We start from the raw sequence: 12,356 nt of genomic DNA, 5'->3' as shown, positions 1-12,356 counted from the left end.
TTTAGTAGTCAAAATAGAGCTAATTTAGGGGTAGAATTGTTAATTAAGGAATGACTCTAATTCTTGGCCAGATTATCGAGTATAATATGGTTTGGGTCAGTTTACGCTTTAAATTCCGCGAAGCGGATTATAAAAAAGCGTAAACTGAAACCATATTATACTCGATAATCTGGCCAAGAATTAATCATTCCTTATAATTTAATTTTAAAATAATTAAACAACTGGGGATGTAAAATTGTGTTGTTTTTATTAGTTCAAATTTACCGCGCAATAATACAACCGTAGTAACGGAAGTGATGGGAAGCAAGGGGAGGTAAAAACTGATACATAGATCTAGCAGCCATGATGCTTGTCTACATGAGGTAAGATCGAGCAACTGTTTGAAGTTAAAGGTACATTCATTAAATCTGGAATTTTTCATGAATCCGAAGGACTGGAAATGAGGGGATTGATGGGTACAGATGATTCAGCTGGTTGTCAAGGGGGTGTGTCCCCATACCAAACCAGATTATACAAAATGTTATGCGTTCCTTTTTGGAAATCAACCAATGAGAGACAAGAATACAAACAGAATTAAATTATTAGTAATTGTAATAGAACTTGTAACTAAATAAGGCGATTTAGACATTTACAAATATAAGGACTAGCCTTCCCAATTTTGAAAATAAAATTGAAGAAAAAAAAATGCTCTGAGAGTATAGGAAGGGTTTTTTATTTTGTCTCTCCTTGGTGACGGCTTTGCTGAATGAGAATTGACTGCTGCGTTGAGATTTTTTGTCAATATACTGATATTGTTATAATTTAATTCTGTTTGTAACGCTGTATTAGATTGGATGAAGAATTTACTTCATATCGTATAAAATGGGTTGCCTACGTCACAATGACTTTCGTCAAAAACGTATCAATCCGCCTGACGTTACATTCAAATTTTGTAAAATTCGAAGTCATTTTGTCAGAACAATATTTTTTTTTCTTACATCAAATGAATGAAAATTAAATTATAAGCAATGAATTTAATAGCTACCCATTTTATACGGTATAAACTGGGTTGGAACAGTTTACGCTTTTTTATAAACCGCTTCGCGGTTTATGAAGCGTAAACTGCCCCAACCCAGTTTATACCGTATAAAATGGGTAGCTATTAAATTCATTCCTTAAATGAAATATAACCAAACATAGGGTCATTTTTGAAGGACATTTTTTCAAACCAAATGTTAGGTTTTCTTTCTTTTTTTTTCATAAATTTGGACTACCGATTATTCTGTCTAGCTGACAAACTGAACCTGGTCGACAGGGGATGTCGTCGCTTCCTAGTCGCCTTGACATAACTGGAATTTCTGAGGGTTGTTGTTTATATTTAAGGAATGAATTTAATAGCTACCCATTTTATACGGTATAAACTGGGTTGGGGCAGTTTACGCTTCATAAACCGCGAAGCGGTTTATAAAAAAGCGTAAACTGTTCCAACCCAGTTTATACCGTATAAAATGGGTAGCTATTAAATTCATTGCTTATAATTTAATTTTCATTCATTTGATGTAAGAAAAAAAGATGATTGTTCTGACAAAATGACTTCAATTTGTACAAAATTTGAATGTTAAGTCAGGCGGATTGATACGTTTTTGACGTAAGTCATTGTGACGTAGGTAACCCATTTTATACGATATGAAGTAAATTTTTTATCCAATCAAATACAGCGTTACAACCAGAATTAAATTATTTTGTCATATTTATCACTTTTCATTATCATCACCTTTATCATTTGGATTTTTAAGAGACGCTGGACAGCCTATAGTTGTCAGCTGCATTGGGTATGTATGCAGTTCAAGAGTACAATGTATACTTGAATGTTATCGTATAATAAAAAAAAATTGTTTATCCTACATATTTTCTGTGTTGTTTGTGATTTTGCTTTCTAATGCAATAGGAATTGCGTAAAAATCGGGCAGATATTTAATCAAAACTCAGTTTACAACAGTGTTAATATTTTAGTTGTTAAATAAAAAAAGTCTTTTGGTATTTTTCTTTCTTTTTTGAAATTGAATTTATTCAATTTACTCCGTAAACATTAGTGCTAATCTTATACAATTTCCGACATTCCGCCCATACGTTCCATCATTATTTAAAAAAAAAACTAAGACAAATTAATGAATTGTTAAGGTCTAATTGCAAAGCTTTAATTTGCCACGGTGTGTGTTTCACGTTGACTAGCTCGTAGTTATAATTTAAGCAATTGTGTATAGCAGCATTGTTTTTTAAAAGTTGATATTTGGCCCTTTCCCCTCTGCAAAAAAAAAAAAAATTCGTTTTCAGCTCTTTGGGTCAGAAGGTTAAAAATGAGATGAACTATTTTGTGATAAAAAGAGAAGATAACCAGTCAGTAAAACATCTATATATTTACTTATTTAGCTAATGTGGAAGACTTTGTGTAATATTTTATTTCGAGTTATTTTGGATACATGTAGTCGACTTATAGATGAAAGTTGTTATTGCTAATTGTTTAAACGATATCGATTGATGTAAATGTCGAATTGAAGACTACATCGGAAAATGTCTTCTTTTAAAGAAGTTTTTGAAAAAAGTTTGCTACACAGGAATATAAAATCAAGTCAGCTAATAAAAGGAGCAGAATTGAAGACCTGATCTCCGAAGACTACATACTAGTATTGTCAATAGGGAACTCAAGTGGCAGCTTCAAATCCACTGCGATCCTTCGGGCGAGACCGTAGATTTTCCCACGAACAAAATGAATTTGAATTACCATACATGTATCTAGACTGGATTTCGAAACTACGGAAAAATCCTTACAAACAAAGATACATAGCAGATTCTAGTAATTTATGTTCTACAAAGTCCCTTTCTTTACTCCTCAAGAAATATTTACTGTGCAGAAGGAAAAACTTCATGAGGACTGTAAAAATTCCAATGAAATTTGGAAAATTTGAAATCATTTTTTTTAACCAAAATCAACAGCATAAGAAATTACAATTTTTCAACGTTCATCAATTCCCCACAATAAATTAGAGTTCAGGCTTTTTTATTATATATGCTTCTTCAATAAAAATGGAACTTGTAAATTTACTAGCCTTGTCATTGGTCATTTGCAAAATTATTTTTTTAAAAATCTGATTGTACACAAAGTATTCTGAATTAAAAATTAGATTTCTCATATTGAAAATGTGCTCACGTTTCTGATTGACAATATCATTCTTGTTTTTGGAGACCAGGTCTTCGAACAATCTATTGGAATTCTCATGGGTATAAATTGTTTCCCGTTATTAGCAGATCTATTTTGTGTTCATATGAAGCAGAATTTGTTCGAAATCATATATGTGAAAAGAAGAAAGCACTTTCTGTGACCTTCAACTTGACATTTAGATATATCGACGACGTATTGTCACACTGCTATTTCATTTTATTACATACTTAGTAATAAATACAGGTTTTTTGCATATGCGATATGGCTAACGTCACAATAGCCGTATCAGCCCTGCAGGGCTGATATGGATTTGCAGAGCTGATACGGATCAATATCACACCCTTAGTAAATTTAACCTCAAAAAATAGTACTTGTGATCATACACATATTTTGGGGGTTACATAATTCTCTTGATTTTAACTTTTTGAATGTAAGGATAATCTAATTGACTATTAATTGATTACTATCAAATTACGGATCGGGGACACTTGAAATAGAAGTACATTTAGAAACCAACCAAAACTGTATGAGACAACAGACCGTGTACATTGTAAGAAATCTGTACATGATTATTTACTTATTTTTTCTCCACCCAATGTGTTCTGTATTTTATTACTAAGTGTAATAAATATAATAAAACATACCCTTTTCCACATCACATCCTGTATCAGCCCTCGGGGCCTTCGGTATTGGTGTCTCGGGCTGATACACGATGTGATATGGAAAAGGGTATGTATTATTCTCTATGTAAATTCTTATGTTGATACAATATATCCCAGTGAGCTTAAAATAAAAGATACCACATAGTCTGACACAACTGTTTCATATTTAGATATTTCTAGAAGATGTTAATGGTAATCTAAAACCAAAGTTTTATATAAATGCGATGACTTTAACTTTTCAATCGTCAATTTCAGCAGCGATTTACCTTTGTCACCTCTATGTGCATACGGGGTTTATACCTCTCAATTGATTAGATAAATAAGAGCATGCTCTACATATGAACAATTTCTAAAACGAGGTAATGTATTGATAAACAAGTAGGTGAAACAACAATATCAACAGTCTCGTTTAAAATTATTATTTCGGAAGTTCTATGGTCGATACTATGACCTTGTCAGCGAAAACAATTATTATTAAGTCAAATGATGTCTACGTTTTTTATACAAATTATTTACACACTGAATTGTCGACGGATTTTGCCGTTATTTCCCGATCATGACAAGGAGCACACTACGGGTATTACCGGTTTGCTCACTCCTCCATAGCACCTGATTCCAGCTCTGATGTTTTTGAAGTCCATGTTTGCTCTGCTCCTATTTTGTATTGTTTAATGGACTTTTGATCTTGAATACTGTTCGTTATCTTCATATTTTCACCGTATAAACTGAGGTACCGTGTCGTGGTGGTTTTTGGGACGAAAAAGAACCCTCATTGCTAAATGGCCCCTAATACCTAGTGTACATGTAGGTATAAATTTTTGAGCTCCGGGCCCATCCCGGCAAATGACGTCTCCATGTGAGTGAAAAATTCTCCAGAGGGACATTAAAATCAACAAACAAACAATTAAAATTTATCTCAAACTACTCGTGTTTAGAAAGGACTTATGAAGATGACTATCCACAAGAGGTGAACGTTTTCCGAATTCCGTCTATTTCATATTGTTTTCGTACCATTCGATTTTTTTTACTCATTTCGAGGCATCAAAAAGTTTCTTTTTTATTTCAACGAAAGTGTTGGATCAACATCAAATATCCTCTCTTCATACGATAAAGTACAGAAATACAGCATGATAATTTAGGTCTTAGGAGTTAGAAAATGCTAGTGAAAGCAGCGCTGACACATCCATAAACTAAAATATCTAATTGTAAGCAACTCAACATCTCTGTGCGAAGTTCTGTATTCAGTTTTAGTGTAATGTTGTACGTTTTGAATTTACCAGTTGACACCTTATGGATGTGTCTCAATTATTATGAAAAAATTTCGACAAAATATGATCCAATGACATGCTTATACTGCAAATAAGGTCAATGTCACAATTATGCATTGACTTTTCGAAATCCTGACTTTAAATGAGATTTTATTATTAGGATATATCCATGAAAATATCCTGAAATCGGAAAAAAGGTTTCCGTAAGAAAATATTGCTGACATTGCAGTTATTCTACAATTTAGTCCCTAAATAATATTTCTATTTGCTTAATTAATAACGATTGATTCAGTTTACAGCTATTTTATAAAAAATACATCGTACATGATCAGAATTTAGGTTGACCAAGAATTAAGTAATGAATATTAATTAAATGAAAATCTTAGATGTAGTATGCGTAAAATTGTTCAATATGGAACAGACAATGACAAGGTTACAAACATAAAAATTCCTATTCACTCCGTGAATGAACTTGATTATGGAAATTAATGTCTCGTTCTGTATGTATCTTAAGACTTCCTTTCAAATATTTCACCTCATTATTATTTTTCCTACGTCTCAATATAAAGTTTACCTGTTATAAATGCATGCATGCAGTAGAAAGTTCTGGAATTTATTTCAAGGAGTCTGGACTATGTGTATATGTGATTTTGATGCAGGTAGGACAGTCTTCTATTATGAACATGCATATCCTATAATAATTGGAAGATAAGTATGGGTGGAAATTTATAAAGCAGTAATACTTGTACCTAAAGATTAATTGGTGCTTGCAGACATCATACCAGTGAATGTGTTATCGATTCAATGCCATTTTTAGAAAGTATAGCTGATGATATAAAAAGCTGTATGTTTTTTAGGCATTAAAACTTTTATTTTGATCTTTGAAAAAGTTCATTTATAATTTAAGTTACTTAATCGCTTTTTTCAAAGTGTTATTAAGTATTAATTTTAAAAGAATTTAAAGATGCGAACACGAAGTTAAATCAATTTATTGTCATATCAATTGTTTTCATTTTTGTACAATGTTTCATAATGAATTTTTAGAAATGTGAAGGTAACGAATATGAATAGTAATCATGCTCAAAAGTCACAAAACAACCTAGAAGCGAAGCAAAACGGGCCAGTAAACACATCAGAAATGGGATCTGTACATAGCCATGGAGCTGCATGCTTCTTGTCAAGAAAAAAACGTAGACAATTCTGTGTGAAAATAATGGCCTAATAATTTGTATCAAAAACGTCTGTCAACGTTAATTCAACTACATGATAGATTATAATTGCTGACAAGGTCATTATAGGGACCATAAAATTTGCGAAATGTTGGCGTGAAACGAAACTGTTGGTATCCTTGTTTTATCAACTTATTTGTCAGAAGCTTGCCTCGATTGAGAAATTGTTCGAATGCAGAGCATGCTCTTGCATTTGGAATCAACTTAACTCGATATCAAGGTAATAATGATATAGTGCTAGATAAATAAGGAAAGTTAATGATGGAAAATTTGGAAGTTATTACGCATAACATAAATTTTCTTGTTATAACATCAAGTTTTTTGTTGGGTTAACAGTCCATTAACGTCTTTTTCTAGTAAAATATCCATATATGAAACAGACTTGCCAGACTCTCCCAGAATCTGTCATTTCGAGTTCAGTGGGTTTTATCGAATCAACGTAGGACTGAAAATGAATATTCATAATTGTAGATAAAGACTTCATTGATGTGTACGATACGTATATATATAAATGTTGAATTGAAGGCCACAGCAAGAAATTTCTAATTCTTTATAGAAGTGATTTCAGCTTTATGATCTCCAAAATCTACATAAGATATTGTAATTCAGAAATTGTAATCACTTTCCTTCTTTAATATCAACTTCAGAGTATTTGTGTGTACAACCAAATCCCTTTTTTACAAAATAATTTTGCAAATGATGGGGTAAGTACTAAGTATATCAACAAGTTCCATTTTTTATTTAAAAAGCAGCTATCCACTGTGCCAATAAGCCTGGGCCTTAAAACATCGATTGAAATGGTTGTGTAAAGTGTTGAAACGTTGTACCTTTAAATGCTATTGATTTTGGTAAAATGTGATTTCGAATTTTCGAAAAGTTATTTGGAGTTTTAAATAATCCAAATCTGATTTAAACAAATTTTCAAATATATAACTGTACAGTACTCCTGGGCTGGGTTTCACAAAACTATCGTAAGATTTGTCCTAAGATAGATCTTACGATCATCTTAAGATCTGACTTATGACAATCATAAGATTTGTCACTGCTGTTTCACAAAACTATCTTATGTATAAGAAATCTTAAGACAAATCTTAAGACGAATTTCATTCTTCAATTTCACAGGGATTTTTTGTTAATTATATGTATGCACGAAGTTTAGATGCCTTTCCTTAGTTTTGCAGATAAACCCTAGGAAAAAAAACATAAACATTTTATTGCATCAACTTTAATGTAATCAGGGTGTGTTTGTGTATGTCGGGGGTTGGGTCAAAAAATTAAATTTGAATTAATTTCATCACCATAAAAAAATAATTGAATATAATATGTTTAAATGTCTTCTTGCTCAAAAATAGTACTTACTGACGAAATTTATCAGATGCTTTTTTTAATTAAAGCTACTAGAGTATCGGAACCTTTGCAATTCATGAATGATTATAGCAATGAATCCTTTTGAAACACCAAATCGTGTTCAAAGTTCGTTCATAAAATTCGATGTAGGTGTCTTTAAAACGCTTCAACTACTGCAACAAAATATCAATACTAACAGATGAAGAAAAGAAAGGACAAAAAAAAATTTCCAATCAAAATGTTATAATTTCAATACTATTAAAAAAAAGAAGGAAGAAAGCATGTACATACAGCATCAAATGTTACAGCATGATTTTCATACACATCACACATTCCGGTAGATTAATGAGGGATACCCCAAGAATAAAATTATTTGATTTTATCTAATTTTGTTCGACTGAATGAAATGTTTACTTTCTAATTTCTAAAGAAAATCACCATAGTGTGACAAAATAAAGTAAAACGTCTGAAAATTAAGTGTGGTTATATATAAGTATTTTCTTTACTTTTATGGACTTATCTAATCCCTAGAATTGCATATATTTCTGTTTACTAAAAAGACATTAATGTACCCTATCAATAAATAAATGACACGAATCTCGAACACAGGATCTGGAATTACTTTAGTCATCTTAAAAACTGCTTAAATTAGCAATGCTCGGTCATAGTTATTGTGATATTCTTGCGGGATATGGAATTCAAATGAACAATTTTAAATAAAGTTACATATGTCAGAGATACGGATTTTACATAAATGTACATGCATGGCCTTAAGAAGCATTGGGGGGGGGGGTATTTTGTTGGGAGGGGACACAAGCAAACAAAAAATGCATTGAAATGAATAAAGTAGAAAAAAATTTTAAGTAGTACATTTTAGGTTTTCTATTTTATTTATTTACAAATTATTTTTTGCGGAGGGGGGGGGGGGGTCATCGTTCCGTCTGGCCTAATATAGTCCAAAAGATTGTTCTATCACTAAAAATCGTTTATCTTTAAATATCCTTAGGTTTTTAGCCAAACTATATACTGTCACCAGTTACACTTTAGACTTAAGACATGTATCTAGTTGTCTTAAGATTTTGATAGATCTTAAGATTATCATAAGATATGACAGTTTTGTGAAACAGCTATATAAATTTTCTGACAGATCTTAGTCATAAGACAGCTTTGTGAAACTGGCCCCTGAAGTTCTTCACTGATTTAAATATTTTAGTGAGGAGTAAAGAGGGAAACTTCATAGACCATTTACTGGAACCCGCTATGTATCTGAATGTGTAATATATTGATGAAGTTTAATAATGCAGCATAGATCCATTTGGTCGAAAAATCACTAGTTGTTGATTATACCATTGTAATAAATTGTCCATGGTTATAACGTAGGTATTGCACAGAGCGAGGAATGAAAATTAAATAATTCATCAATGATTTCATCCTCAATGATTAATACAGTGTACAAACAAATAAATAAAAAAAAAAATTAAAAACAACTCAAGGAAAATGTCAAGTATTTCCCACATTTTTCTTCTTGTACTTTTAAACAAGAACAATACATAACCTAATTTGTTTCTACGAAACAAAGCAAAACGATTTACTGATATTGCGGTTTATTAATTAAATGGAGAGAAAACAAGTATTTTCGAGTTAAAACTTTCTTTTTTAACCCATAAAATTACGGAAAAATCAATCATATAAAATGATAGATAAAGTGATTTTTTCACGCCTAAAATAGGTAGATATTTAAAATTTGTTTGAAGTTTGATTTATGCGTTAAGGCGTAAAATGAAAAGCAAAATCTCAAATATTCTGCTAAAAAATATTATGAATTCTAAACGTGGAAAGGATTCATTATTCAATTAATTTTGTTGAAATATAAGATTTTGGCGTTGTAAATTATTGGCGCTAATATTATGTGTAAGTACAGTATGGTAGAATTTCATACAATGAATATATATTATATGCATTGCCATTACTATTATACTTGACTTCTATTTGAAGGTTTTATGAAATTCTATATACATTTTAGCCAGAAATTTTGTTAGTTGGCTTAATGCTCTCCCCCCCCCCCCTCTCTCTCTCTCTCTCGGTGGTCAAGTAATAATTATTACATATCTTGGACATTCTTCCAACAATAACTGTGTCAACAAAAACATAATTGAATGTATCCTGGTCATAATCTATTCAGTTATCATAAATAATTGAGAAAATTATTGTATATGGTTAATAAAATATGCCTTATGTCCAGAATAGCATGTTAGAACGGTAAAATTGGGTCAGTGATGAGCTGTCCCGTCTCCATGCCAACACCTAGCGGTGCAGATTGTGCACAATTAATATCAAACGATCGTCTGGTCGCAGTAATATCGGTCATAAATTGTGCCATTGACAGATATATGGTCAACACCAATGAAGTCGTTTTTCTGACTAAAGCACACAGAAAGGACTGTTGAAACGTATTTCGTTGCTACTTATGGATGCAAGCCTAATATTCTGAAGAAATATTATCCAAAAAACATCCTGCAGTTGTTCTTTAAACAGCTATCTTAAAAATACAAATCAATCCTTCTGTATACTATGTATTAAAATGTTTTTGGGGGTAAAAAGTTTTCAAAAGTTTTCATTTTCATTGAATATCTTTCAATAATAATAAGTTATAATATAAAGTAATTAGGATTATAAGGATTTCGGTAAAAAGAGAGGTATTATACATTTCAGATAATCGTTTTATATGCATCATTTACTATAACATTAAGTTTAAAAAATTCATACATTTACCAATCAAGGCATCCAATTTTCATTTAGTAGCATCTCTCCCTTATAGGTATTTAAGAAAAATAACTAATGATGCTGATCATATAGGAGGATTTATTTTGTTAAAACATTCTTGCAAAAATTTACAATCTGCATAAGAATGCTTCAAACAACGTTGGATTTGTTTGTTACGTGAAAAAAAAAATAACAGTGATTTAATACTTTAATAATTCAATTGTAATTTTTACAATGTCATATTATTTGCCCATCAATAATTTTTATAAGATCATTTGCTTTTATGACGTGGTGATGTATTTTTCTGAGTCATAGTCAATGTATTACGTATTTTAAAAATGTTTTCAAATACTTTGATAAACAAATTCATGAATATCTTATTTACGAACTCTTGTTTCTTGCACTTCAACTGATTTAAAATGATTTTCTAAATCTTAAAAAAGATTACTGTTAAGTTCTCTCAACTTTCTTTCATTACAACGCATTTGTCATATAATAATAATGTAAAGAAATCTTTCATGAAATAAAAAAGAAAGGTGAAATTTATTTCAAATGGTTAACAACTAAAATAACTTTAAGTTACAATGTAGTGAATATTTTGGGAAGGATGGGAATGATTGTAAACCGCCAAAAACAATTTTAAGCTAAGTGTTTAAAGGCAAAAGAATATCAGTATCAAGACCATATAGAAAAAAAACAGGTCTTGACTTACGGCTTACTGTTGTGCTCTGTTGTTGAAATGGCATGTATCATAGTAGTTTAAATACACTGTACCACAAACATATGTTCTCATCTCCTTCGCTTAGTCAATTTTTTCAAATTTTTTAAAATTAAAATTTGATTAGGTATTGTTAATTATGTTAAATTTAAAAATAGACTCTGGGGTATGTTTCCAGAAAAAATATATTAAAAACTTCATATATTTCTAAAACTTTTAAAATAAATTTATTAAACGTTAACGTAACATTACCCCCCTTTTCATTAAAATATGTAGTTTGGTCAAGCTTTTAAGAGAAGAACAGAAAAAAATTAATCCTTGATTAAAAATTATGCACTTTAAAATTTTGAATTTTACTAAAATCATTCAGATCTGATGAGGTAAACATATTTGCTGCTAAAATAGGCATTTAACAATATTTTTCTTTTTAAAAAAAACCTTTTAGGTATATACATGTACTATTTAATCCTAAATTTTGGCGGAATGAAAAATAAAATGTTAAAATCCTTAAGATATGCTTCGAATTGGTTACTTATATTACATTTTATTAACGCTAACAGTTCCTCTTCCCTCGTCCATATACGAATAAGGATACTGATGATGAACCTAACTTTATTAGTCATGAGTTAGCTGAAAAGATTACTGAAAGGTTCCCCAGAAAAAATGAACATATAGAGGGAAAATGTCCACTGAGAAAAAAAGATACCTATATACAGTTACTCTCTAAATATCAGTCTTTCATAAACCTTATTTTGTAAATTTGCAATTTAACTTAAAAAGATAATTTGCAGTGCTTACAATAAAAGATGCAATGATTTCTTGAAAATAGATATCGATATTTTATGTCTGAAGCTTCCCCAGGAAATAGAACTATTGTTTGAATTTAGCATTATCTCGAGCATTTGCCTGACTGTTTAAAAGAGCCCTAGTCCAAAAACTCTAATATCCTGATTAACAATTATTTCTCCAGCAAATTTCAAAAGTTTGTAGGGAAGCAATATTTTATTTTTTCTGACTTTGATTTCGAGAGCTAATTATTTGTTTTAAATTCTGGTAGGATTGAGACATTATCGTTTGGGTTTTGATAGTATTTTTATTGATATCGCAATTAATTTCAGATAATATGGGTTATGAAATGGAAAGCATAAATTGTATATCAAAAGAAAAGGA

This window comes from Saccostrea cucullata, unplaced genomic scaffold (assembly GCF_032062105.1).
Source record: "Saccostrea cucullata isolate Sc308-1 unplaced genomic scaffold, CSIRO_AGI_Scuc_v1 ctg157, whole genome shotgun sequence".
Lineage (NCBI taxonomy): Eukaryota > Metazoa > Mollusca > Bivalvia > Ostreida > Ostreidae > Saccostrea > Saccostrea cuccullata.
Note: the sequence above shows the minus strand (reverse complement) of the source record.